General features: G+C 49.6%; 28 non-coding genes across 28 annotated transcripts; 19 read left to right on the plus strand and 9 right to left on the minus strand.

Annotated features, from left to right (window-relative positions):
* Nucleotides 1–137: 137 nt before the first annotated feature.
* On the plus strand, nt 138–209 carry Trnap-cgg (transfer RNA proline (anticodon CGG)). Its single transcript has one exon. It is a non-coding gene; the product is annotated as a tRNA-Pro (tRNA).
* Nucleotides 210–1855: 1646 nt separating this feature from the next.
* Trnap-ugg (transfer RNA proline (anticodon UGG)) lies at nt 1856–1927 on the plus strand. Its single transcript has one exon. It is a non-coding gene; the product is annotated as a tRNA-Pro (tRNA).
* A 601-nt stretch (nt 1928–2528) lies between these two features.
* Trnav-uac (transfer RNA valine (anticodon UAC)) lies at nt 2529–2601 on the minus strand. Its single transcript has one exon. It is a non-coding gene; the product is annotated as a tRNA-Val (tRNA).
* A 235-nt stretch (nt 2602–2836) lies between these two features.
* Nucleotides 2837–2908, plus strand: Trnap-cgg (transfer RNA proline (anticodon CGG)). Its single transcript has one exon. It is a non-coding gene; the product is annotated as a tRNA-Pro (tRNA).
* Nucleotides 2909–4553: 1645 nt separating this feature from the next.
* On the plus strand, nt 4554–4625 carry Trnap-ugg (transfer RNA proline (anticodon UGG)). Its single transcript has one exon. It is a non-coding gene; the product is annotated as a tRNA-Pro (tRNA).
* Nucleotides 4626–5226: 601 nt separating this feature from the next.
* Trnav-uac (transfer RNA valine (anticodon UAC)) lies at nt 5227–5299 on the minus strand. The gene has a single exon. It is a non-coding gene; the product is annotated as a tRNA-Val (tRNA).
* Nucleotides 5300–5534: 235 nt separating this feature from the next.
* Trnap-cgg (transfer RNA proline (anticodon CGG)) lies at nt 5535–5606 on the plus strand. Its single transcript has one exon. It is a non-coding gene; the product is annotated as a tRNA-Pro (tRNA).
* Nucleotides 5607–7250: 1644 nt separating this feature from the next.
* Nucleotides 7251–7322, plus strand: Trnap-ugg (transfer RNA proline (anticodon UGG)). Its single transcript has one exon. It is a non-coding gene; the product is annotated as a tRNA-Pro (tRNA).
* Nucleotides 7323–8700: 1378 nt separating this feature from the next.
* On the minus strand, nt 8701–8773 carry Trnav-uac (transfer RNA valine (anticodon UAC)). The gene has a single exon. It is a non-coding gene; the product is annotated as a tRNA-Val (tRNA).
* A 235-nt stretch (nt 8774–9008) lies between these two features.
* Trnap-cgg (transfer RNA proline (anticodon CGG)) lies at nt 9009–9080 on the plus strand. The gene has a single exon. It is a non-coding gene; the product is annotated as a tRNA-Pro (tRNA).
* A 1649-nt stretch (nt 9081–10729) lies between these two features.
* Nucleotides 10730–10801, plus strand: Trnap-ugg (transfer RNA proline (anticodon UGG)). Its single transcript has one exon. It is a non-coding gene; the product is annotated as a tRNA-Pro (tRNA).
* Nucleotides 10802–11402: 601 nt separating this feature from the next.
* Trnav-uac (transfer RNA valine (anticodon UAC)) lies at nt 11403–11475 on the minus strand. Its single transcript has one exon. It is a non-coding gene; the product is annotated as a tRNA-Val (tRNA).
* A 235-nt stretch (nt 11476–11710) lies between these two features.
* Trnap-cgg (transfer RNA proline (anticodon CGG)) lies at nt 11711–11782 on the plus strand. Its single transcript has one exon. It is a non-coding gene; the product is annotated as a tRNA-Pro (tRNA).
* Nucleotides 11783–13427: 1645 nt separating this feature from the next.
* On the plus strand, nt 13428–13499 carry Trnap-ugg (transfer RNA proline (anticodon UGG)). The gene has a single exon. It is a non-coding gene; the product is annotated as a tRNA-Pro (tRNA).
* A 601-nt stretch (nt 13500–14100) lies between these two features.
* Nucleotides 14101–14173, minus strand: Trnav-uac (transfer RNA valine (anticodon UAC)). The gene has a single exon. It is a non-coding gene; the product is annotated as a tRNA-Val (tRNA).
* Nucleotides 14174–14408: 235 nt separating this feature from the next.
* Trnap-cgg (transfer RNA proline (anticodon CGG)) lies at nt 14409–14480 on the plus strand. Its single transcript has one exon. It is a non-coding gene; the product is annotated as a tRNA-Pro (tRNA).
* Nucleotides 14481–16127: 1647 nt separating this feature from the next.
* Trnap-ugg (transfer RNA proline (anticodon UGG)) lies at nt 16128–16199 on the plus strand. The gene has a single exon. It is a non-coding gene; the product is annotated as a tRNA-Pro (tRNA).
* A 601-nt stretch (nt 16200–16800) lies between these two features.
* Nucleotides 16801–16873, minus strand: Trnav-uac (transfer RNA valine (anticodon UAC)). The gene has a single exon. It is a non-coding gene; the product is annotated as a tRNA-Val (tRNA).
* A 235-nt stretch (nt 16874–17108) lies between these two features.
* Trnap-cgg (transfer RNA proline (anticodon CGG)) lies at nt 17109–17180 on the plus strand. The gene has a single exon. It is a non-coding gene; the product is annotated as a tRNA-Pro (tRNA).
* Nucleotides 17181–18828: 1648 nt separating this feature from the next.
* Nucleotides 18829–18900, plus strand: Trnap-ugg (transfer RNA proline (anticodon UGG)). Its single transcript has one exon. It is a non-coding gene; the product is annotated as a tRNA-Pro (tRNA).
* A 601-nt stretch (nt 18901–19501) lies between these two features.
* On the minus strand, nt 19502–19574 carry Trnav-uac (transfer RNA valine (anticodon UAC)). The gene has a single exon. It is a non-coding gene; the product is annotated as a tRNA-Val (tRNA).
* Nucleotides 19575–19809: 235 nt separating this feature from the next.
* Nucleotides 19810–19881, plus strand: Trnap-cgg (transfer RNA proline (anticodon CGG)). Its single transcript has one exon. It is a non-coding gene; the product is annotated as a tRNA-Pro (tRNA).
* A 1648-nt stretch (nt 19882–21529) lies between these two features.
* Nucleotides 21530–21601, plus strand: Trnap-ugg (transfer RNA proline (anticodon UGG)). Its single transcript has one exon. It is a non-coding gene; the product is annotated as a tRNA-Pro (tRNA).
* Nucleotides 21602–22202: 601 nt separating this feature from the next.
* Trnav-uac (transfer RNA valine (anticodon UAC)) lies at nt 22203–22275 on the minus strand. The gene has a single exon. It is a non-coding gene; the product is annotated as a tRNA-Val (tRNA).
* A 235-nt stretch (nt 22276–22510) lies between these two features.
* Nucleotides 22511–22582, plus strand: Trnap-cgg (transfer RNA proline (anticodon CGG)). The gene has a single exon. It is a non-coding gene; the product is annotated as a tRNA-Pro (tRNA).
* A 1645-nt stretch (nt 22583–24227) lies between these two features.
* Nucleotides 24228–24299, plus strand: Trnap-ugg (transfer RNA proline (anticodon UGG)). Its single transcript has one exon. It is a non-coding gene; the product is annotated as a tRNA-Pro (tRNA).
* Nucleotides 24300–24900: 601 nt separating this feature from the next.
* Nucleotides 24901–24973, minus strand: Trnav-uac (transfer RNA valine (anticodon UAC)). Its single transcript has one exon. It is a non-coding gene; the product is annotated as a tRNA-Val (tRNA).
* Nucleotides 24974–25208: 235 nt separating this feature from the next.
* On the plus strand, nt 25209–25280 carry Trnap-cgg (transfer RNA proline (anticodon CGG)). The gene has a single exon. It is a non-coding gene; the product is annotated as a tRNA-Pro (tRNA).
* Nucleotides 25281–25908: the final 628 nt, after the last annotated feature.

Genomic DNA, 25908 nt, shown 5'->3' on the forward strand with positions numbered 1-25908 from the left:
AGTTCCTGTAGTAAAAGACGTCGATGGAAACAATCCAACCGCGACAGACAGGGAGAACGCTGGCTGAGCTGCAGCCCTACATGGTGAGACCATCAAAGGTGGCGTCATTCACATGCAGTGCGTTTTCGGAACGAATAGGCTCGTTGGTCTAGGGGTATGATTCCTGCTTCGGGTGCAGGAGGTCCCGGGTTCAAATACCGGACGAGCCCTTGCGTTTTGTACAACGGTGTGGTAACAAATCGCATGGCGGCGGCTGTTTCGCGCATTTCCAGGCCTCCAAGTCAGCGCTAAAATCCGACAACCAGTTCTGAAACCGTTTCATGTTTCATTTGAGCCATGTGCACCCTGCTGATGGAACGTTTGAAGTTGATTTAAATGGTCACAGTAGAGATCGTAGCAAGTGTCTTGCTGAGTGCGACGAAAACGGGTTTCCGCCCGCAATCGAGCCGGGGACCTTCTGCGTGTTCGGCACGGCGCCTGGGCTCGGCGGCAGCTGCTGCTCTTTCCTTCCTTACGAGATACCGTCGATTCGCGCAGTCGTTATTGCAAAAGATGTCACCAAAGGCAATCGCTTCGTTAGCGGCACTTTGCCTGGGCTCGGCGGCAGCTCTACATGAAGGCACCAGCAGCCCAGCCAGGCCGCCGCCGGCACCGGTGCGCCACAGGGCAAGGAGCCGGCGGCCGCCCTGCAATGCCCCTGTCGCTGCATATTCCACCCGCCCCATATCCTCTCCATGTCTGACTCACTACCCCAAATGACACTGCAGTCGACGTGCTTATTACTATCGCTTTTGGAAGAACCAAGGCGCAGTATTCTAGTGTCGAACCGGTACTGCAAATTGGGATTAAGCAAAAATTTATTGTGTGGTCGAGCGACAGCCTCGGCTCGCTCTTCCTACATGATCGCTTCTTGTGCGGAATAATTCCTAGCTCGCCGATGGCTTCAGAGTTGGTCTTCTCGAAGTTTTGCTTTCGCACTGCATTCCGCAATCTTTTCGTTATGAGTTGTGTGCTTCGGTTTCCCGACTTCCTTGTGTTTAGTGCGTTTGGCTTCTCTTAACCCTTAGCCACCGCTTGCCGAAATTTCCACACTATCATCTGTCGATCTGCAGAGTTCGATGAAGGCATCGCGGCCGTTCCTGAGCTCGTGGAACGGTCGAATCTGTAGTTGTTTCCAGATCTCTCCCACACAACAGCCTCCCAGAAGCTTGGATTACATAAGTACGTCACTACTCCCAGCCGGAGATTCACGATTGAAAGCAGAATGACATGAGCTACACGCAGCTCCGATGTTTTTTTTTTTTTTTGTGTCTGACCTACTTTGAAAGACTTTGTAGTCGATTTACTTACTACTATCGCTGTTGGAAACCAGGTGATAACCGCACAGTATTTTAGAGACGATCAGGTAATGAAAATTTAGAATAAGTAAAATAGTATCAAAAGAAGTTGTGTGGTGGAGCAGCACATGCAATTCACGCTTCCTAGATAATCGTTACTGCATAGAATAATTCTTTTGTCTGCGGCGTCTTCAGTATCCGTCTTCTGGAAATTTTGCTTGCAGTATATTGTGCAATCTTTTCGTTATGAGTTGGTGCTTGGTTTCCCGATGTTCTTTTGTTTAGTGCATTCGCCTTCTCTTAACCCTGAGAAACCACATTCCGAAACTGAGGCACTGCCGGCTGTTCATAAGCAGTGCTCGATGAAGTTATTTCACTTTTTATTCGTTGCCTTTAATATTCTTCTCATCAGTGGTGAGTGCTGCCTGCAGAAAGCGTTTATCTTGCGAATTCGCGTGGAAGTTTGTGTTCCCTGTGAGGCCCACTACTTGGGATTAACTTGACTGCTCCAGCCAGGTGGCTCGTTGGTCTAGGGGTATGATTCCTGCTTTGGGTGCAGGAGGTCCCGGGTTCAAATCCCGGACGAGCCCTGCCATTTTGACCGTGCTGAAGCGTAGGTGGAACTCAGCCCCGGTTGCAGCTCCTCAATGAAGAGTAGACGCCTGTTATAGCACGTGGATATAACAAGAATGCGGCACCAGTAAAGTACGTAGGTGGAATTCGGTAGAAAGGCAGACGGTAATTTTGCATGCAACGGAAAACAAGGTTGTCTTTGCGGGATATGTGCACCGTGAGTGGAGATTCAGCTTAATTGTGCGACAGTCTACCCTCATCTTACTAGCGACGGCAACAACCAAGGGGTGGCATGTAAGATTGAGCGTGGCTAAGAGTTTCTCATTATTAGTTAGCATCACACTTTGACAGAGCTGTGACAAGGCGAGTAGGGTGGGCTCAGGAAAGCCAGTAGCAAGCGCACTTGAAGTAGCCCTGAAGAACCGGATTATAAATTTTGCCAGCCATAATGGAGCTAGGGGCGTTCTCAGTTACCAAATACCGGTGCAATAAGAGAGCAACAGTATTTGACAGTAAAATGACGCCCTATCCGTCTAGCATACAACATTGCTTGTCTCTGCATACGCGGACGTGAGGTCATCACGGAAATGAAATCCGAAATATAGATTAAAATTGTTGTGTTCCCGCCCGGGATCGAACCGGGGACCTTCTGCGTGTAAAGCAGACGTGATAACCGCTACACCACGGAAACGACGGTTCTTTTCATGTACCACCCGGAGACTCGTAATAGCAACAGTTTTTCTTCTGTGTTAGCAAGGGCATCGGCTACGAGCTCCCTCCGATTCGTGAAGTTCCTGTAGTAAAAGACGTCGATGGAAACAATCCAACCGCGACAGACAGGGAGAACGCTGGCTGAGCTGCAGCCCTACATGGTGAGACCATCAAAGGTGGCGTCATTCACATGCAGTGCGTTTTCGGAACGAATAGGCTCGTTGGTCTAGGGGTATGATTCCTGCTTCGGGTGCAGGAGGTCCCGGGTTCAAATACCGGACGAGCCCTTGCGTTTTGTACAACGGTGTGGTAACAAATCGCATGGCGGCGGCTGTTTCGCGCATTTCCAGGCCTCCAAGTCAGCGCTAAAATCCGACAACCAGTTCTGAAACCGTTTCATGTTTCATTTGAGCCATGTGCACCCTGCTGATGGAACGTTTGAAGTTGATTTAAATGGTCACAGTAGAGATCGTAGCAAGTGTCTTGCTGAGTGCGACGAAAACGGGTTTCCGCCCGCAATCGAGCCGGGGACCTTCTGCGTGTTCGGCACGGCGCCTGGGCTCGGCGGCAGCTGCTGCTCTTTCCTTCCTTACGAGATACCGTCGATTCGCGCAGTCGTTATTGCAAAAGATGTCACCAAAGGCAATCGCTTCGTTAGCGGCACTTTGCCTGGGCTCGGCGGCAGCTCTACATGAAGGCACCAGCAGCCCAGCCAGGCCGCCGCCGGCACCGGTGCGCCACAGGGCAAGGAGCCGGCGGCCGCCCTGCAATGCCCCTGTCGTTGCATATTCCACCCGCCCCATATCCTCTCCATGTCTGACTCACTACCCCAAATGACACTGCAGTCGACGTGCTTATTACTATCGCTTTTGGAAGAACCAAGGCGCAGTATTCTAGTGTCGAACCGGTACTGCAAATTGGGATTAAGCAAAAATTTATTGTGTGGTCGAGCGACAGCCTCGGCTCGCTCTTCCTACATGATCGCTTCTTGTGCGGAATAATTCCTAGCTCGCCGATGGCTTCAGAGTTGGTCTTCTCGAAGTTTTGCTTTCGCACTGCATTCCGCAATCTTTTCGTTATGAGTTGTGTGCTTCGGTTTCCCGACTTTCTTGTGTTTAGTGCGTTTGGCTTCTCTTAACCCTTAGCCACCGCTTGCCGAAATTTCCACACTATCATCTGTCGATCTGCAGAGTTCGATGAAGGCATCGCGGCCGTTCCTGAGCTCGTGGAACGGTCGAATCTGTAGTTGTTTCCAGATCTCTCCCACACAACAGCCTCCCAGAAGCTTGGATTACATAAGTACGCCACTACTCCCAGCCGGAGATTCACGATTGAAAGCAGAATGACATGAGCTACACGCAGCTCCGATTTTTTTTTTTTTTTTGTGTCTGACCTACTTTGAAAGACTTTGTAGTCGATTTACTTACTACTATCGCTGTTGGAAACCAGGTGATAACCGCACAGTATTTTAGAGACGATCAGGTAATGAAAATTTAGAATAAGTAAAATAGTATCAAAAGAAGTTGTGTGGTGGAGCAGCACATGCAATTCACGCTTCCTAGATAATCGTTACTGCATAGAATAATTCTTTTGTCTGCGGCGTCTTCAGTATCCGTCTTCTGGAAATTTTGCTTGCAGTATATTGTGCAATCTTTTCGTTATGAGTTGGTGCTTGGTTTCCCGATGTTCTTTTGTTTAGTGCATTCGCCTTCTCTTAACCCTGAGAAACCACATTCCGAAACTGAGGCACTGCCGGCTGTTCATAAGCAGTGCTCGATGAAGTTATTTCACTTTTTATTCGTTGCCTTTAATATTCTTCTCATCAGTGGTGAGTGCTGCCTGCAGAAAGCGTTTATCTTGCGAATTCGCGTGGAAGTTTGTGTTCCCTGTGAGGCCCACTACTTGGGATTAACTTGACTGCTCCAGCCAGGTGGCTCGTTGGTCTAGGGGTATGATTCCTGCTTTGGGTCCAGGAGGTCCCGGGTTCAAATCCCGGACGAGCCCTGCCATTTTGACCGTGCTGAAGCGTAGGTGGAACTCAGCCCCGGTTGCAGCTCCTCAATGAAGAGTAGACGCCTGTTATAGCACGTGGATATAACAAGAATGCGGCACCAGTAAAGTACGTAGGTGGAATTCGGTAGAAAGGCAGACGGTAATTTTGCATGCAACGGAAAACAAGGTTGTCTTTGCGGGATATGTGCACCGTGAGTGGAGATTCAGCTTAATTGTGCGACAGTCTACCCTCATCTTACTAGCGACGGCAACAACCAAGGGGTGGCATGTAAGATTGAGCGTGGCTAAGAGTTTCTCATTATTAGTTAGCATCACACTTTGACAGAGCTGTGACAAGGCGAGTAGGGTGGGCTCAGGAAAGCCAGTAGCAAGCGCACTTGAAGTAGCCCTGAAGAACCGGATTATAAATTTTGCCAGCCATAATGGAGCTAGGGGCGTTCTCAGTTACCAAATACCGGTGCAATAAGAGAGCAACAGTATTTGACAGTAAAATGACGCCCTATCCGTCTAGCATACAACATTGCTTGTCTCTGCATACGCGGACGTGAGGTCATCACGGAAATGAAATCCGAAATATAGATTAAAATTGTTGTGTTCCCGCCCGGGATCGAACCGGGGACCTTCTGCGTGTAAAGCAGACGTGATAACCGCTACACCACGGAAACGACGGTTCTTTTCATGTACCACCCGGAGACTCGTAATAGCAACAGTTTTTCTTCTGTGTTAGCAAGGGCATCGGCTACGAGCTCCCTCCGATTCGTGAAGTTCCTGTAGTAAAAGACGTCGATGGAAACAATCCAACCGCGACAGACAGGGAGAACGCTGGCTGAGCTGCAGCCCTACATGGTGAGACCATCAAAGGTGGCGTCATTCACATGCAGTGCGTTTTCGGAACGAATAGGCTCGTTGGTCTAGGGGTATGATTCCTGCTTCGGGTGCAGGAGGTCCCGGGTTCAAATACCGGACGAGCCCTTGCGTTTTGTACAACGGTGTGGTAACAAATCGCATGGCGGCGGCTGTTTCGCGCATTTCCAGGCCTCCAAGTCAGCGCTAAAATCCGACAACCAGTTCTGAAACCGTTTCATGTTTCATTTTAACCATGTGCACCCTGCTGATGGAACGTTTGAAGTTGATTTAAATGGTCACAGTAGAGATCGTAGCAAGTGTCTTGCTGAGTGCGACGAAAACGGGTTTCCGCCCGCAATCGAGCCGGGGACCTTCTGCGTGTTCGGCACGGCGCCTGGGCTCGGCGGCAGCTGCTGCTCTTTCCTTCCTTACGAGATACCGTCGATTCGCGCAGTCGTTATTGCAAAAGATGTCACCAAAGGCAATCGCTTCGTTAGCGGCACTTTGCCTGGGCTCGGCGGCAGCTCTACATGGAGGCACCAGCAGCCCAGCCAGGCCGCCGCCGGCACCGGTGCGCCACAGGGCAAGGAGCCGGCGGCCGCCCTGCAATGCCCCTGTCGTTGCATATTCCACCCGCCCCATATCCTCTCCATGTCTGACTCACTACCCCAAATGACACTGCAGTCGACGTGCTTATTACTATCGCTTTTGGAAGAACCAAGGCGCAGTATTCTAGTGTCGAACCGGTACTGCAAATTGGGATTAAGCAAAAATTTATTGTGTGGTCGAGCGACAGCCTCGGCTCGCTCTTCCTACATGATCGCTTCTTGTGCGGAATAATTCCTAGCTCGCCGATGGCTTCAGAGTTGGTCTTCTCGAAGTTTTGCTTTCGCACTGCATTCCGCAATCTTTTCGTTATGAGTTGTGTGCTTCGGTTTCCCGACTTTCTTGTGTTTAGTGCGTTTGGCTTCTCTTAACCCTTAGCCACCGCTTGCCGAAATTTCCACACTATCATCTGTCGATCTGCAGAGTTCGATGAAGGCATCGCGGCCGTTCCTGAGCTCGTGGAACGGTCGAATCTGTAGTTGTTTCCAGATCTCTCCCACACAACAGCCTCCCAGAAGCTTGGATTACATAAGTACGCCACTACTCCCAGCCGGAGATTCACGATTGAAAGCAGAATGACATGAGCTACACGCAGCTCCGATTTTTTTTTTTTTTTGTGTCTGACCTACTTTGAAAGACTTTGTAGTCGATTTACTTACTACTATCGCTGTTGGAAACCAGGTGATAACCGCACAGTATTTTAGAGACGATCAGGTAATGAAAATTTAGAATAAGTAAAATAGTATCAAAAGAAGTTGTGTGGTGGAGCAGCACATGCAATTCACGCTTCCTAGATAATCGTTACTGCATAGAATAATTCTTTTGTCTGCGGCGTCTTCAGTATCCGTCTTCTGGAAATTTTGCTTGCAGTATATTGTGCAATCTTTTCGTTATGAGTTGGTGCTTGGTTTCCCGATGTTCTTTTGTTTAGTGCATTCGCCTTCTCTTAACCCTGAGAAACCACATTCCGAAACTGAGGCACTGCCGGCTGTTCATAAGCAGTGCTCGATGAAGTTATTTCACTTTTTATTCGTTGCCTTTAATATTCTTCTCATCAGTGGTGAGTGCTGCCTGCAGAAAGCGTTTATCTTGCGAATTCGCGTGGAAGTTTGTGTTCCCTGTGAGGCCCACTACTTGGGATTAACTTGACTGCTCCAGCCAGGTGGCTCGTTGGTCTAGGGGTATGATTCCTGCTTTGGGTCCAGGAGGTCCCGGGTTCAAATCCCGGACGAGCCCTGCCATTTTGACCGTGCTGAAGCGTAGGTGGAACTCAGCCCCGGTTGCAGCTCCTCAATGAAGAGTAGACGCCTGTTATAGCACGTGGATATAACAAGAATGCGGCACCAGTAAAGTACGTAGGTGGAATTCGGTAGAAAGGCAGACGGTAATTTTGCATGCAACGGAAAACAAGGTTGTCTTTGCGGGATATGTGCACCGTGAGTGGAGATTCAGCTTAATTGTGCGACAGTCTACCCTCATCTTACTAGCGACGGCAACAACCAAGGGGTGGCATGTAAGATTGAGCGTGGCTAAGAGTTTCTCATTATTAGTTAGCATCACACTTTGACAGAGCTGTGACAAGGCGAGTAGGGTGGGCTCAGGAAAGCCAGTAGCAAGCGCACTTGAAGTAGCCCTGAAGAACCGGATTATAAATTTTGCTAGCCATAATGGAGCTAGGGGCGTTCTCAGTTACCAAATACCGGTGCAATAAGAGAGCAACAGTATTTGACAGTAAAATGACGCCCTATCCGTCTAGCATACAACATTGCTTGTCTCTGCATACGCGGACGGCCGGCACGGTAGCTCAGCGTGTTCGGTCAGAGAGCCGGTTGGCCTTTGTAATAAAAAACTGAGTGGAAGGATCAATCGCCGAGCTTGAACAGGATGTCTTGCGACGTCCGCAACGACCAAACACAACGATCAATAACGAACAAAAAAAAAAAAAAAAAAAAAAAGGGGTATGATTCCTGCTTTGGGTGCAGGAGGTCCCGGGTTCAAATCCCGGACGAGCCCTGCCATTTTGACCGTGCTGAAGCGTAGGTGGAACTCAGCCCCGGTTGCAGCTCCTCAATGAAGAGTAGACGCCTGTTATAGCACGTGGATATAACAAGAATGCGGCACCAGTAAAGTACGTAGGTGGAATTCGGTAGAAAGGCAGACGGTAATTTTGCATGCAACGGAAAACAAGGTTGTCTTTGCGGGATATGTGCACCGTGAGTGGAGATTCAGCTTAATTGTGCGACAGTCTACCCTCATCTTACTAGCGACGGCAACAACCAAGGGGTGGCATGTAAGATTGAGCGTGGCTAAGAGTTTCTCATTATTAGTTAGCATCACACTTTGACAGAGCTGTGACAAGGCGAGTAGGGTGGGCTCAGGAAAGCCAGTAGCAAGCGCACTTGAAGTAGCCCTGAAGAACCGGATTATAAATTTTGCCAGCCATAATGGAGCTAGGGGCGTTCTCAGTTACCAAATACCGGTGCAATAAGAGAGCAACAGTATTTGACAGTAAAATGACGCCCTATCCGTCTAGCATACAACATTGCTTGTCTCTGCATACGCGGACGTGAGGTCATCACGGAAATGAAATCCGAAATATAGATTAAAATTGTTGTGTTCCCGCCCGGGATCGAACCGGGGACCTTCTGCGTGTAAAGCAGACGTGATAACCGCTACACCACGGAAACGACGGTTCTTTTCATGTACCACCCGGAGACTCGTAATAGCAACAGTTTTTCTTCTGTGTTAGCAAGGGCATCGGCTACGAGCTCCCTCCGATTCGTGAAGTTCCTGTAGTAAAAGACGTCGATGGAAACAATCCAACCGCGACAGACAGGGAGAACGCTGGCTGAGCTGCAGCCCTACATGGTGAGACCATCAAAGGTGGCGTCATTCACATGCAGTGCGTTTTCGGAACGAATAGGCTCGTTGGTCTAGGGGTATGATTCCTGCTTCGGGTGCAGGAGGTCCCGGGTTCAAATACCGGACGAGCCCTTGCGTTTTGTACAACGGTGTGGTAACAAATCGCATGGCGGCGGCTGTTTCGCGCATTTCCAGGCCTCCAAGTCAGCGCTAAAATCCGACAACCAGTTCTGAAACCGTTTCATGTTTCATTTGAGCCATGTGCACCCTGCTGATGGAACGTTTGAAGTTGATTTAAATGGTCACAGTAGAGATCGTAGCAAGTGTCTTGCTGAGTGCGACGAAAACGGGTTTCCGCCCGCAATCGAGCCGGGGACCTTCTGCGTGTTCGGCACGGCGCCTGGGCTCGGCGGCAGCTGCTGCTCTTTCCTTCCTTACGAGATACCGTCGATTCGCGCAGTCGTTATTGCAAAAGATGTCACCAAAGGCAATCGCTTCGTTAGCGGCACTTTGCCTGGGCTCGGCGGCAGCTCTACATGAAGGCACCAGCAGCCCAGCCAGGCCGCCGCCGGCACCGGTGCGCCACAGGGCAAGGAGCCGGCGGCCGCCCTGCAATGCCCCTGTCGTTGCATATTCCACCCGCCCCATATCCTCTCCATGTCTGACTCACTACCCCAAATGACACTGCAGTCGACGTGCTTATTACTATCGCTTTTGGAAGAACCAAGGCGCAGTATTCTAGTGTCGAACCGGTACTGCAAATTGGGATTAAGCAAAAATTTATTGTGTGGTCGAGCGACAGCCTCGGCTCGCTCTTCCTACATGATCGCTTCTTGTGCGGAATAATTCCTAGCTCGCCGATGGCTTCAGAGTTGGTCTTCTCGAAGTTTTGCTTTCGCACTGCATTCCGCAATCTTTTCGTTATGAGTTGTGTGCTTCGGTTTCCCGACTTTCTTGTGTTTAGTGCGTTTGGCTTCTCTTAACCCTTAGCCACCGCTTGCCGAAATTTCCACACTATCATCTGTCGATCTGCAGAGTTCGATGAAGGCATCGCGGCCGTTCCTGAGCTCGTGGAACGGTCGAATCTGTAGTTGTTTCCAGATCTCTCCCACACAACAACCTCCCAGAAGCTTGGATTACATAAGTACGCCACTACTCCCAGCCGGAGATTCACGATTGAAAGCAGAATGACATGAGCTACACGCAGCTCCGATTTTTTTTTTTTTTTTTTTTGTGTCTGACCTACTTTGAAAGACTTTGTAGTCGATTTACTTACTACTATCGCTGTTGGAAACCAGGTGATAACCGCACAGTATTTTAGAGACGATCAGGTAATGAAAATTTAGAATAAGTAAAATAGTATCAAAAGAAGTTGTGTGGTGGAGCAGCACATGCAATTCACGCTTCCTAGATAATCGTTACTGCATAGAATAATTCTTTTGTCTGCGGCGTCTTCAGTATCCGTCTTCTGGAAATTTTGCTTGCAGTATATTGTGCAATCTTTTCGTTATGAGTTGGTGCTTGGTTTCCCGATGTTCTTTTGTTTAGTGCATTCGCCTTCTCTTAACCCTGAGAAACCACATTCCGAAACTGAGGCACTGCCGGCTGTTCATAAGCAGTGCTCGATGAAGTTATTTCACTTTTTATTCGTTGCCTTTAATATTCTTCTCATCAGTGGTGAGTGCTGCCTGCAGAAAGCGTTTATCTTGCGAATTCGCGTGGAAGTTTGTGTTCCCTGTGAGGCCCACTACTTGGGATTAACTTGACTGCTCCAGCCAGGTGGCTCGTTGGTCTAGGGGTATGATTCCTGCTTTGGGTCCAGGAGGTCCCGGGTTCAAATCCCGGACGAGCCCTGCCATTTTGACCGTGCTGAAGCGTAGGTGGAACTCAGCCCCGGTTGCAGCTCCTCAATGAAGAGTAGACGCCTGTTATAGCACGTGGATATAACAAGAATGCGGCACCAGTAAAGTACGTAGGTGGAATTCGGTAGAAAGGCAGACGGTAATTTTGCATGCAACGGAAAACAAGGTTGTCTTTGCGGGATATGTGCACCGTGAGTGGAGATTCAGCTTAATTGTGCGACAGTCTACCCTCATCTTACTAGCGACGGCAACAACCAAGGGGTGGCATGTAAGATTGAGCGTGGCTAAGAGTTTCTCATTATTAGTTAGCATCACACTTTGACAGAGCTGTGACAAGGCGAGTAGGGTGGGCTCAGGAAAGCCAGTAGCAAGCGCACTTGAAGTAGCCCTGAAGAACCGGATTATAAATTTTGCCAGCCATAATGGAGCTAGGGGCGTTCTCAGTTACCAAATACCGGTGCAATAAGAGAGCAACAGTATTTGACAGTAAAATGACGCCCTATCCGTCTAGCATACAACATTGCTTGTCTCTGCATACGCGGACGTGAGGTCATCACGGAAATGAAATCCGAAATATAGATTAAAATTGTTGTGTTCCCGCCCGGGATCGAACCGGGGACCTTCTGCGTGTAAAGCAGACGTGATAACCGCTACACCACGGAAACGACGGTTCTTTTCATGTACCACCCGGAGACTCGTAATAGCAACAGTTTTTCTTCTGTGTTAGCAAGGGCATCGGCTACGAGCTCCCTCCGATTCGTGAAGTTCCTGTAGTAAAAGACGTCGATGGAAACAATCCAACCGCGACAGACAGGGAGAACGCTGGCTGAGCTGCAGCCCTACATGGTGAGACCATCAAAGGTGGCGTCATTCACATGCAGTGCGTTTTCGGAACGAATAGGCTCGTTGGTCTAGGGGTATGATTCCTGCTTCGGGTGCAGGAGGTCCCGGGTTCAAATACCGGACGAGCCCTTGCGTTTTGTACAACGGTGTGGTAACAAATCGCATGGCGGCGGCTGTTTCGCGCATTTCCAGGCCTCCAAGTCAGCGCTAAAATCCGACAACCAGTTCTGAAACCGTTTCATGTTTCATTTGAGCCATGTGCACCCTGCTGATGGAACGTTTGAAGTTGATTTAAATGGTCACAGTAGAGATCGTAGCAAGTGTCTTGCTGAGTGCGACGAAAACGGGTTTCCGCCCGCAATCGAGCCGGGGACCTTCTGCGTGTTCGGCACGGCGCCTGGGCTCGGCGGCAGCTGCTGCTCTTTCCTTCCTTACGAGATACCGTCGATTCGCGCAGTCGTTATTGCAAAAGATGTCACCAAAGGCAATCGCTTCGTTAGCGGCACTTTGCCTGGGCTCGGCGGCAGCTCTACATGGAGGCACCAGCAGCCCAGCCAGGCCGCCGCCGGCACCGGTGCGCCACAGGGCAAGGAGCCGGCGGCCGCCCTGCAATGCCCCTGTCGTTGCATATTCCACCCGCCCCATATCCTCTCCATGTCTGACTCACTACCCCAAATGACACTGCAGTCGACGTGCTTATTACTATCGCTTTTGGAAGAACCAAGGCGCAGTATTCTAGTGTCGAACCGGTACTGCAAATTGGGATTAAGCAAAAATTTATTGTGTGGTCGAGCGACAGCCTCGGCTCGCTCTTCCTACATGATCGCTTCTTGTGCGGAATAATTCCTAGCTCGCCGATGGCTTCAGAGTTGGTCTTCTCGAAGTTTTGCTTTCGCACTGCATTCCGCAATCTTTTCGTTATGAGTTGTGTGCTTCGGTTTCCCGACTTTCTTGTGTTTAGTGCGTTTGGCTTCTCTTAACCCTTAGCCACCGCTTGCCGAAATTTCCACACTATCATCTGTCGATCTGCAGAGTTCGATGAAGGCATCGCGGCCGTTCCTGAGCTCGTGGAACGGTCGAATCTGTAGTTGTTTCCAGATCTCTCCCACACAACAGCCTCCCAGAAGCTTGGATTACATAAGTACGCCACTACTCCCAGCCGGAGATTCACGATTGAAAGCAGAATGACATGAGCTACACGCAGCTCCGATTTTTTTTTTTTTTTTGTGTCTGACCTACTTTGAAAGACTTTGTAGTCGATTTACTTACTACTATCGCTGTTGGAAACCAGGTGATAACCGCACAGTATTTTAGAGACGATCAGGTAATGAAAATTTAGAATAAGTAAAATAGTATCAAAAGAAGTTGTGTGGTGGAGCAGCACATGCAATTCACGCTTCCTAGATAATCGTTACTGCATAGAATAATTCTTTTGTCTGCGGCGTCTTCAGTATCCGTCTTCTGGAAATTTTGCTTGCAGTATATTGTGCAATCTTTTCGTTATGAGTTGGTGCTTGGTTTCCCGATGTTCTTTTGTTTAGTGCATTCGCCTTCTCTTAACCCTGAGAAACCACATTCCGAAACTGAGGCACTGCCGGCTGTTCATAAGCAGTGCTCGATGAAGTTATTTCACTTTTTATTCGTTGCCTTTAATATTCTTCTCATCAGTGGTGAGTGCTGCCTGCAGAAAGCGTTTATCTTGCGAATTCGCGTGGAAGTTTGTGTTCCCTGTGAGGCCCACTACTTGGGATTAACTTGACTGCTCCAGCCAGGTGGCTCGTTGGTCTAGGGGTATGATTCCTGCTTTGGGTCCAGGAGGTCCCGGGTTCAAATCCCGGACGAGCCCTGCCATTTTGACCGTGCTGAAGCGTAGGTGGAACTCAGCCCCGGTTGCAGCTCCTCAATGAAGAGTAGACGCCTGTTATAGCACGTGGATATAACAAGAATGCGGCACCAGTAAAGTACGTAGGTGGAATTCGGTAGAAAGGCAGACGGTAATTTTGCATGCAACGGAAAACAAGGTTGTCTTTGCGGGATATGTGCACCGTGAGTGGAGATTCAGCTTAATTGTGCGACAGTCTACCCTCATCTTACTAGCGACGGCAACAACCAAGGGGTGGCATGTAAGATTGAGCGTGGCTAAGAGTTTCTCATTATTAGTTAGCATCACACTTTGACAGAGCTGTGACAAGGCGAGTAGGGTGGGCTCAGGAAAGCCAGTAGCAAGCGCACTTGAAGTAGCCCTGAAGAACCGGATTATAAATTTTGCCAGCCATAATGGAGCTAGGGGCGTTCTCAGTTACCAAATACCGGTGCAATAAGAGAGCAACAGTATTTGACAGTAAAATGACGCCCTATCCGTCTAGCATACAACATTGCTTGTCTCTGCATACGCGGACGTGAGGTCATCACGGAAATGAAATCCGAAATATAGATTAAAATTGTTGTGTTCCCGCCCGGGATCGAACCGGGGACCTTCTGCGTGTAAAGCAGACGTGATAACCGCTACACCACGGAAACGACGGTTCTTTTCATGTACCACCCGGAGACTCGTAATAGCAACAGTTTTTCTTCTGTGTTAGCAAGGGCATCGGCTACGAGCTCCCTCCGATTCGTGAAGTTCCTGTAGTAAAAGACGTCGATGGAAACAATCCAACCACGACAGACAGGGAGAACGCTGGCTGAGCTGCAGCCCTACATGGTGAGACCATCAAAGGTGGCGTCATTCACATGCAGTGCGTTTTCGGAACGAATAGGCTCGTTGGTCTAGGGGTATGATTCCTGCTTCGGGTGCAGGAGGTCCCGGGTTCAAATACCGGACGAGCCCTTGCGTTTTGTACAACGGTGTGGTAACAAATCGCATGGCGGCGGCTGTTTCGCGCATTTCCAGGCCTCCAAGTCAGCGCTAAAATCCGACAACCAGTTCTGAAACCGTTTCATGTTTCATTTGAGCCATGTGCACCCTGCTGATGGAACGTTTGAAGTTGATTTAAATGGTCACAGTAGAGATCGTAGCAAGTGTCTTGCTGAGTGCGACGAAAACGGGTTTCCGCCCGCAATCGAGCCGGGGACCTTCTGCGTGTTCGGCACGGCGCCTGGGCTCGGCGGCAGCTGCTGCTCTTTCCTTCCTTACGAGATACCGTCGATTCGCGCAGTCGTTATTGCAAAAGATGTCACCAAAGGCAATCGCTTCGTTAGCGGCACTTTGCCTGGGCTCGGCGGCAGCTCTACATGAAGGCACCAGCAGCCCAGCCAGGCCGCCGCCGGCACCGGTGCGCCACAGGGCAAGGAGCCGGCGGCCGCCCTGCAATGCCCCTGTCGTTGCATATTCCACCCGCCCCATATCCTCTCCATGTCTGACTCACTACCCCAAATGACACTGCAGTCGACGTGCTTATTACTATCGCTTTTGGAAGAACCAAGGCGCAGTATTCTAGTGTCGAACCGGTACTGCAAATTGGGATTAAGCAAAAATTTATTGTGTGGTCGAGCGACAGCCTCGGCTCGCTCTTCCTACATGATCGCTTCTTGTGCGGAATAATTCCTAGCTCGCCGATGGCTTCAGAGTTGGTCTTCTCGAAGTTTTGCTTTCGCACTGCATTCCGCAATCTTTTCGTTATGAGTTGTGTGCTTCGGTTTCCCGACTTTCTTGTGTTTAGTGCGTTTGGCTTCTCTTAACCCTTAGCCACCGCTTGCCGAAATTTCCACACTATCATCTGTCGATCTGCAGAGTTCGATGAAGGCATCGCGGCCGTTCCTGAGCTCGTGGAACGGTCGAATCTGTAGTTGTTTCCAGATCTCTCCCACACAACAACCTCCCAGAAGCTTGGATTACAGAAGTACGCCACTACTCCCAGCCGGAGATTCACGATTGAAAGCAGAATGACATGAGCTACACGCAGCTCCGATTTTTTTTTTTTTTTTTTGTGTCTGACCTACTTTGAAAGACTTTGTAGTCGATTTACTTACTACTATCGCTGTTGGAAACCAGGTGATAACCGCACAGTATTTTAGAGACGATCAGGTAATGAAAATTTAGAATAAGTAAAATAGTATCAAAAGAAGTTGTGTGGTGGAGCAGCACATGCAATTCACGCTTCCTAGATAATCGTTACTGCATAGAATAATTCTTTTGTCTGCGGCGTCTTCAGTATCCGTCTTCTGGAAATTTTGCTTGCAGTATATTGTGCAATCTTTTCGTTATGAGTTGGTGCTTGGTTTCCCGATGTTCTTTTGTTTAGTGCATTCGCCTTCTCTTAACCCTGAGAAACCACATTCCGAAACTGAGGCACTGCCGGCTGTTCATAAGCAGTGCTCGATGAAGTTATTTCACTTTTTATTCGTTGCCTTTAATATTCTTCTCATCAGTGGTGAGTGCTGCCTGCAGAAAGCGTTTATCTTGCGAATTCGCGTGGAAGTTTGTGTTCCCTGTGAGGCCCACTACTTGGGATTAACTTGACTGCTCCAGCCAGGTGGCTCGTTGGTCTAGGGGTATGATTCCTGCTTTGGGTGCAGGAGGTCCCGGGTTCAAATCCCGGACGAGCCCTGCCATTTTGGCCGTGCTGAAGCGTAGGTGGAACTCAGCCCCGGTTGCAGCTCCTCAATGAAGAGTAGACGCCTGTTATAGCACGTGGATATAACAAGAATGCGGCACCAGTAAAGTACGTAGGTGGAATTCGGTAGAAAGGCAGACGGTAATTTTGCATGCAACGGAAAACAAGGTTGTCTTTGCGGGATATGTGCACCGTGAGTGGAGATTCAGCTTAATTGTGCGACAGTCTACCCTCATCTTACTAGCGACGGCAACAACCAAGGGGTGGCATGTAAGATTGAGCGTGGCTAAGAGTTTCTCATTATTAGTTAGCATCACACTTTGACAGAGCTGTGACAAGGCGAGTAGGGTGGGCTCAGGAAAGCCAGTAGCAAGCGCACTTGAAGTAGCCCTGAAGAACCGGATTATAAATTTTGCCAGCCATAATGGAGCTAGGGGCGTTCTCAGTTACCAAATACCGGTGCAATAAGAGAGCAACAGTATTTGACAGTAAAATGACGCCCTATCCGTCTAGCATACAACATTGCTTGTCTCTGCATACGCGGACGTGAGGTCATCACGGAAATGAAATCCGAAATATAGATTAAAATTGTTGTGTTCCCGCCCGGGATCGAACCGGGGACCTTCTGCGTGTAAAGCAGACGTGATAACCGCTACACCACGGAAACGACGGTTCTTTTCATGTACCACCCGGAGACTCGTAATAGCAACAGTTTTTCTTCTGTGTTAGCAAGGGCATCGGCTACGAGCTCCCTCCGATTCGTGAAGTTCCTGTAGTAAAAGACGTCGATGGAAACAATCCAACCGCGACAGACAGGGAGAACGCTGGCTGAGCTGCAGCCCTACATGGTGAGACCATCAAAGGTGGCGTCATTCACATGCAGTGCGTTTTCGGAACGAATAGGCTCGTTGGTCTAGGGGTATGATTCCTGCTTCGGGTGCAGGAGGTCCCGGGTTCAAATACCGGACGAGCCCTTGCGTTTTGTACAACGGTGTGGTAACAAATCGCATGGCGGCGGCTGTTTCGCGCATTTCCAGGCCTCCAAGTCAGCGCTAAAATCCGACAACCAGTTCTGAAACCGTTTCATGTTTCATTTGAGCCATGTGCACCCTGCTGATGGAACGTTTGAAGTTGATTTAAATGGTCACAGTAGAGATCGTAGCAAGTGTCTTGCTGAGTGCGACGAAAACGGGTTTCCGCCCGCAATCGAGCCGGGGACCTTCTGCGTGTTCGGCACGGCGCCTGGGCTCGGCGGCAGCTGCTGCTCTTTCCTTCCTTACGAGATACCGTCGATTCGCGCAGTCGTTATTGCAAAAGATGTCACCAAAGGCAATCGCTTCGTTAGCGGCACTTTGCCTGGGCTCGGCGGCAGCTCTACATGAAGGCACCAGCAGCCCAGCCAGGCCGCCGCCGGCACCGGTGCGCCACAGGGCAAGGAGCCGGCGGCCGCCCTGCAATGCCCCTGTCGTTGCATATTCCACCCGCCCCATATCCTCTCCATGTCTGACTCACTACCCCAAATGACACTGCAGTCGACGTGCTTATTACTATCGCTTTTGGAAGAACCAAGGCGCAGTATTCTAGTGTCGAACCGGTACTGCAAATTGGGATTAAGCAAAAATTTATTGTGTGGTCGAGCGACAGCCTCGGCTCGCTCTTCCTACATGATCGCTTCTTGTGCGGAATAATTCCTAGCTCGCCGATGGCTTCAGAGTTGGTCTTCTCGAAGTTTTGCTTTCGCACTGCATTCCGCAATCTTTTCGTTATGAGTTGTGTGCTTCGGTTTCCCGACTTTCTTGTGTTTAGTGCGTTTGGCTTCTCTTAACCCTTAGCCACCGCTTGCCGAAATTTCCACACTATCATCTGTCGATCTGCAGAGTTCGATGAAGGCATCGCGGCCGTTCCTGAGCTCGTGGAACGGTCGAATCTGTAGTTGTTTCCAGATCTCTCCCACACAACAACCTCCCAGAAGCTTGGATTACATAAGTACGCCACTACTCCCAGCCGGAGATTCACGATTGAAAGCAGAATGACATGAGCTACACGCAGCTCCGATTTTTTTTTTTTTTTTTTTGTGTCTGACCTACTTTGAAAGACTTTGTAGTCGATTTACTTACTACTATCGCTGTTGGAAACCAGGTGATAACCGCACAGTATTTTAGAGACGATCAGGTAATGAAAATTTAGAATAAGTAAAATAGTATCAAAAGAAGTTGTGTGGTGGAGCAGCACATGCAATTCACGCTTCCTAGATAATCGTTACTGCATAGAATAATTCTTTTGTCTGCGGCGTCTTCAGTATCCGTCTTCTGGAAGTTTTGCTTGCAGTATATTGTGCAATCTTTTCGTTATGAGTTGGTGCTTGGTTTCCCGATGTTCTTTTGTTTAGTGCATTCGCCTTCTCTTAACCCTGAGAAACCACATTCCGAAACTGAGGCACTGCCGGCTGTTCATAAGCAGTGCTCGATGAAGTTATTTCACTTTTTATTCGTTGCCTTTAATATTCTTCTCATCAGTGGTGAGTGCTGCCTGCAGAAAGCGTTTATCTTGCGAATTCGCGTGGAAGTTTGTGTTCCCTGTGAGGCCCACTACTTGGGATTAACTTGACTGCTCCAGCCAGGTGGCTCGTTGGTCTAGGGGTATGATTCCTGCTTTGGGTGCAGGAGGTCCCGGGTTCAAATCCCGGACGAGCCCTGCCATTTTGACCGTGCTGAAGCGTAGGTGGAACTCAGCCCCGGTTGCAGCTCCTCAATGAAGAGTAGACGCCTGTTATAGCACGTGGATATAACAAGAATGCGGCACCAGTAAAGTACGTAGGTGGAATTCGGTAGAAAGGCAGACGGTAATTTTGCATGCAACGGAAAACAAGGTTGTCTTTGCGGGATATGTGCACCGTGAGTGGAGATTCAGCTTAATTGTGCGACAGTCTACCCTCATCTTACTAGCGACGGCAACAACCAAGGGGTGGCATGTAAGATTGAGCGTGGCTAAGAGTTTCTCATTATTAGTTAGCATCACACTTTGACAGAGCTGTGACAAGGCGAGTAGGGTGGGCTCAGGAAAGCCAGTAGCAAGCGCACTTGAAGTAGCCCTGAAGAACCGGATTATAAATTTTGCCAGCCATAATGGAGCTAGGGGCGTTCTCAGTTACCAAATACCGGTGCAATAAGAGAGCAACAGTATTTGACAGTAAAATGACGCCCTATCCGTCTAGCATACAACATTGCTTGTCTCTGCATACGCGGACGTGAGGTCATCACGGAAATGAAATCCGAAATATAGATTAAAATTGTTGTGTTCCCGCCCGGGATCGAACCGGGGACCTTCTGCGTGTAAAGCAGACGTCATAACCGCTACACCACGGAAACGACGGTTCTTTTCATGTACCACCCGGAGACTCGTAATAGCAACAGTTTTTCTTCTGTGTTAGCAAGGGCATCGGCTACGAGCTCCCTCCGATTCGTGAAGTTCCTGTAGTAAAAGACGTCGATGGAAACAATCCAACCGCGACAGACAGGGAGAACGCTGGCTGAGCTGCAGCCCTACATGGTGAGACCATCAAAGGTGGCGTCATTCACATGCAGTGCGTTTTCGGAACGAATAGGCTCGTTGGTCTAGGGGTATGATTCCTGCTTCGGGTGCAGGAGGTCCCGGGTTCAAATACCGGACGAGCCCTTGCGTTTTGTACAACGGTGTGGTAACAAATCGCATGGCGGCGGCTGTTTCGCGCATTTCCAGGCCTCCAAGTCAGCGCTAAAATCCGACAACCAGTTCTGAAACCGTTTCATGTTTCATTTGAGCCATGTGCACCCTGCTGATGGAACGTTTGAAGTTGATTTAAATGGTCACAGTAGAGATCGTAGCAAGTGTCTTGCTGAGTGCGACGAAAACGGGTTTCCGCCCGCAATCGAGCCGGGGACCTTCTGCGTGTTCGGCACGGCGCCTGGGCTCGGCGGCAGCTGCTGCTCTTTCCTTCCTTACGAGATACCGTCGATTCGCGCAGTCGTTATTGCAAAAGATGTCACCAAAGGCAATCGCTTCGTTAGCGGCACTTTGCCTGGGCTCGGCGGCAGCTCTACATGAAGGCACCAGCAGCCCAGCCTGGCCGCCGCCGGCACCGGTGCGCCACAGGGCAAGGAGCCGGCGGCCGCCCTGCAATGCCCCTGTCGTTGCATATTCCACCCGCCCCATATCCTCTCCATGTCTGACTCACTACCCCAAATGACACTGCAGTCGACGTGCTTATTACTATCGCTTTTGGAAGAACCAAGGCGCAGTATTCTAGTGTCGAACCGGTACTGCAAATTGGGATTAAGCAAAAATTTATTGTGTGGTCGAGCGACAGCCTCGGCTCGCTCTTCCTACATGAGCGCTTCTTGTGCGGAATAATTCCTAGCTCGCCGATGGCTTCAGAGTTGGTCTTCTCGAAGTTTTGCTTTCGCACTGCATTCCGCAATCTTTTCGTTATGAGTTGTGTGCTTCGGTTTCCCGACTTTCTTGTGTTTAGTGCGTTTGGCTTCTCTTAACCCTTAGCCACCGCTTGCCGCAATTTCCACACTATCATCTGTCGATCTGCAGAGTTCGATGAAGGCATCGCGGCCGTTCCTGAGCTCGTGGAACGGTCGAATCTGTAGTTGTTTCCAGATCTCTCCCACACAACAGCCTCCCAGAAGCTTGGATTACAGAAGTACGCCACTACTCCCAGCCGGAGATTCACGATTGAAAGCAGAATGACATGAGCTACACGCAGCTCCGATTTTTTTTTTTTTTTTTTTGTGTCTGACCTACTTTGAAAGACTTTGTAGTCGATTTACTTACTACTATCGCTGTTGGAAACCAGGTGATAACCGCACAGTATTTTAGAGACGATCAGGTAATGAAAATTTAGAATAAGTAAAATAGTATCAAAAGAAGTTGTGTGGTGGAGCAGCACATGCAATTCACGCTTCCTAGATAATCGTTACTGCATAGAATAATTCTTTTGTCTGCGGCGTCTTCAGTATCCGTCTTCTGGAAATTTTGCTTGCAGTATATTGTGCAATCTTTTCGTTATGAGTTGGTGCTTGGTTTCCCGATGTTCTTTTGTTTAGTGCATTCGCCTTCTCTTAACCCTGAGAAACCACATTCCGAAACTGAGGCACTGCCGGCTGTTCATAAGCAGTGCTCGATGAAGTTATTTCACTTTTTATTCGTTGCCTTTAATATTCTTCTCATCAGTGGTGAGTGCTGCCTGCAGAAAGCGTTTATCTTGCGAATTCGCGTGGAAGTTTGTGTTCCCTGTGAGGCCCACTACTTGGGATTAACTTGACTGCTCCAGCCAGGTGGCTCGTTGGTCTAGGGGTATGATTCCTGCTTTGGGTGCAGGAGGTCCCGGGTTCAAATCCCGGACGAGCCCTGCCATTTTGACCGTGCTGAAGCGTAGGTGGAACTCAGCCCCGGTTGCAGCTCCTCAATGAAGAGTAGACGCCTGTTATAGCACGTGGATATAACAAGAATGCGGCACCAGTAAAGTACGTAGGTGGAATTCGGTAGAAAGGCAGACGGTAATTTTGCATGCAACGGAAAACAAGGTTGTCTTTGCGGGATATGTGCACCGTGAGTGGAGATTCAGCTTAATTGTGCGACAGTCTACCCTCATCTTACTAGCGACGGCAACAACCAAGGGGTGGCATGTAAGATTGAGCGTGGCTAAGAGTTTCTCATTATTAGTTAGCATCACACTTTGACAGAGCTGTGACAAGGCGAGTAGGGTGGGCTCAGGAAAGCCAGTAGCAAGCGCACTTGAAGTAGCCCTGAAGAACCGGATTATAAATTTTGCCAGCCATAATGGAGCTAGGGGCGTTCTCAGTTACCAAATACCGGTGCAATAAGAGAGCAACAGTATTTGACAGTAAAATGACGCCCTATCCGTCTAGCATACAACATTGCTTGTCTCTGCATACGCGGACGTGAGGTCATCACGGAAATGAAATCCGAAATATAGATTAAAATTGTTGTGTTCCCGCCCGGGATCGAACCGGGGACCTTCTGCGTGTAAAGCAGACGTGATAACCGCTACACCACGGAAACGACGGTTCTTTTCATGTACCACCCGGAGACTCGTAATAGCAACAGTTTTTCTTCTGTGTTAGCAAGGGCATCGGCTACGAGCTCCCTCCGATTCGTGAAGTTCCTGTAGTAAAAGACGTCGATGGAAACAATCCAACCGCGACAGACAGGGAGAACGCTGGCTGAGCTGCAGCCCTACATGGTGAGACCATCAAAGGTGGCGTCATTCACATGCAGTGCGTTTTCGGAACGAATAGGCTCGTTGGTCTAGGGGTATGATTCCTGCTTCGGGTGCAGGAGGTCCCGGGTTCAAATACCGGACGAGCCCTTGCGTTTTGTACAACGGTGTGGTAACAAATCGCATGGCGGCGGCTGTTTCGCGCATTTCCAGGCCTCCAAGTCAGCGCTAAAATCCGACAACCAGTTCTGAAACCGTTTCATGTTTCATTTGAGCCATGTGCACCCTGCTGATGGAACGTTTGAAGTTGATTTAAATGGTCACAGTAGAGATCGTAGCAAGTGTCTTGCTGAGTGCGACGAAAACGGGTTTCCGCCCGCAATCGAGCCGGGGACCTTCTGCGTGTTCGGCACGGCGCCTGGGCTCGGCGGCAGCTGCTGCTCTTTCCTTCCTTACGAGATACCGTCGATTCGCGCAGTCGTTATTGCAAAAGATGTCACCAAAGGCAATCGCTTCGTTAGCGGCACTTTGCCTGGGCTCGGCGGCAGCTCTACATGAAGGCACCAGCAGCCCAGCCAGGCCGCCGCCGGCACCGGTGCGCCACAGGGCAAGGAGCTGGCGGCCGCCCTGCAATGCCCCTGTCGTTGCATATTCCACCCGCCCCATATCCTCTCCATGTCTGACTCACTACCCCAAATGACACTGCAGTCGACGTGCTTATTACTATCGCTTTTGGAAGCACCAAGGCGCAGTATTCTAGTGTCGAACCGGTACTGCAAATTGGGATTAAGCAAAAATTTATTGTGTGGTCGAGCGACAGCCTCGGCTCGCTCTTCCTACATGATCGCTTCTTGTGCGGAATAATTCCTAGCTCGCCGATGGCTTCAGAGTTGGTCTTCTCGAAGTTTTGCTTTCGCACTGCATTCCGCAATCTTTTCGTTATGAGTTGTGTGCTTCGGTTTCCCGACTTTCTTGTGTTTAGTGCGTTTGGCTTCTCTTAACCCTTAGCCACCGCTTGCCGAAATTTCCACACTATCATCTGTCGATCTGCAGAGTTCGATGAAGGCATCGCGGCCGTTCCTGAGCTCGTGGAACGGTCGAATCTGTAGTTGTTTCCAGATCTCTCCCACACAACAGCCTCCCAGAAGCTTGGATTACAGAAGTACGCCACTACTCCCAGCCGGAGATTCACGATTGAAAGCAGAATGACATGAGCTACACGCAGCTCCGATTTTTTTTTTTTTTTTGTGTCTGACCTACTTTGAAAGACTTTGTAGTCGATTTACTTACTACTATCGCTGTTGGAAACCAGGTGATAACCGCACAGTATTTTAGAGACGATCAGGTAATGAAAATTTAGAATAAGTAAAATAGTATCAAAAGAAGTTGTGTGGTGGAGCAGCACATGCAATTCACGCTTCCTAGATAATCGTTACTGCATAGAATAATTCTTTTGTCTGCGGCGTCTTCAGTATCCGTCTTCTGGAAATTTTGCTTGCAGTATATTGTGCAATCTTTTCGTTATGAGTTGGTGCTTGGTTTCCCGATGTTCTTTTGTTTAGTGCATTCGCCTTCTCTTAACCCTGAGAAACCACATTCCGAAACTGAGGCACTGCCGGCTGTTCATAAGCAGTGCTCGATGAAGTTATTTCACTTTTTATTCGTTGCCTTTAATATTCTTCTCATCAGTGGTGAGTGCTGCCTGCAGAAAGCGTTTATCTTGCGAATTCGCGTGGAAGTTTGTGTTCCCTGTGAGGCCCACTACTTGGGATTAACTTGACTGCTCCAGCCAGGTGGCTCGTTGGTCTAGGGGTATGATTCCTGCTTTGGGTGCAGGAGGTCCCGGGTTCAAATCCCGGACGAGCCCTGCCATTTTGACCGTGCTGAAGCGTAGGTGGAACTCAGCCCCGGTTGCAGCTCCTCAATGAAGAGTAGACGCCTGTTATAGCACGTGGATATAACAAGAATGCGGCACCAGTAAAGTACGTAGGTGGAATTCGGTAGAAAGGCAGACGGTAATTTTGCATGCAACGGAAAACAAGGTTGTCTTTGCGGGATATGTGCACCGTGAGTGGAGATTCAGCTTAATTGTGCGACAGTCTACCCTCATCTTACTAGCGACGGCAACAACCAAGGGGTGGCATGTAAGATTGAGCGTGGCTAAGAGTTTCTCATTATTAGTTAGCATCACACTTTGACAGAGCTGTGACAAGGCGAGTAGGGTGGGCTCAGGAAAGCCAGTAGCAAGCGCACTTGAAGTAGCCCTGAAGAACCGGATTATAAATTTTGCCAGCCATAATGGAGCTAGGGGCGTTCTCAGTTACCAAATACCGGTGCAATAAGAGAGCAACAGTATTTGACAGTAAAATGACGCCCTATCCGTCTAGCATACAACATTGCTTGTCTCTGCATACGCGGACGTGAGGTCATCACGGAAATGAAATCCGAAATATAGATTAAAATTGTTGTGTTCCCGCCCGGGATCGAACCGGGGACCTTCTGCGTGTAAAGCAGACGTCATAACCGCTACACCACGGAAACGACGGTTCTTTTCATGTACCACCCGGAGACTCGTAATAGCAACAGTTTTTCTTCTGTGTTAGCAAGGGCATCGGCTACGAGCTCCCTCCGATTCGTGAAGTTCCTGTAGTAAAAGACGTCGATGGAAACAATCCAACCGCGACAGACAGGGAGAACGCTGGCTGAGCTGCAGCCCTACATGGTGAGACCATCAAAGGTGGCGTCATTCACATGCAGTGCGTTTTCGGAACGAATAGGCTCGTTGGTCTAGGGGTATGATTCCTGCTTCGGGTGCAGGAGGTCCCGGGTTCAAATACCGGACGAGCCCTTGCGTTTTGTACAACGGTGTGGTAACAAATCGCATGGCGGCGGCTGTTTCGCGCATTTCCAGGCCTCCAAGTCAGCGCTAAAATCCGACAACCAGTTCTGAAACCGTTTCATGTTTCATTTGAGCCATGTGCACCCTGCTGATGGAACGTTTGAAGTTGATTTAAATGGTCACAGTAGAGATCGTAGCAAGTGTCTTGCTGAGTGCGACGAAAACGGGTTTCCGCCCGCAATCGAGCCGGGGACCTTCTGCGTGTTCGGCACGGCGCCTGGGCTCGGCGGCAGCTGCTGCTCTTTCCTTCCTTACGAGATACCGTCGATTCGCGCAGTCGTTATTGCAAAAGATGTCACCAAAGGCAATCGCTTCGTTAGCGGCACTTTGCCTGGGCTCGGCGGCAGCTCTACATGAAGGCACCAGCAGCCCAGCCAGGCCGCCGCCGGCACCGGTGCGCCACAGGGCAAGGAGCTGGCGGCCGCCCTGCAATGCCCCTGTCGTTGCATATTCCACCCGCCCCATATCCTCTCCATGTCTGACTCACTACCCCAAATGACACTGCAGTCGACGTGCTTATTACTATCGCTTTTGGAAGAACCAAGGCGCAGTATTCTAGTGTCGAACCGGTACTGCA

This window comes from Schistocerca serialis, chromosome 2, assembly GCF_023864345.2.
Source record: "Schistocerca serialis cubense isolate TAMUIC-IGC-003099 chromosome 2, iqSchSeri2.2, whole genome shotgun sequence".
NCBI classification, from domain to species: Eukaryota; Metazoa; Arthropoda; class Insecta; order Orthoptera; family Acrididae; genus Schistocerca; species Schistocerca serialis.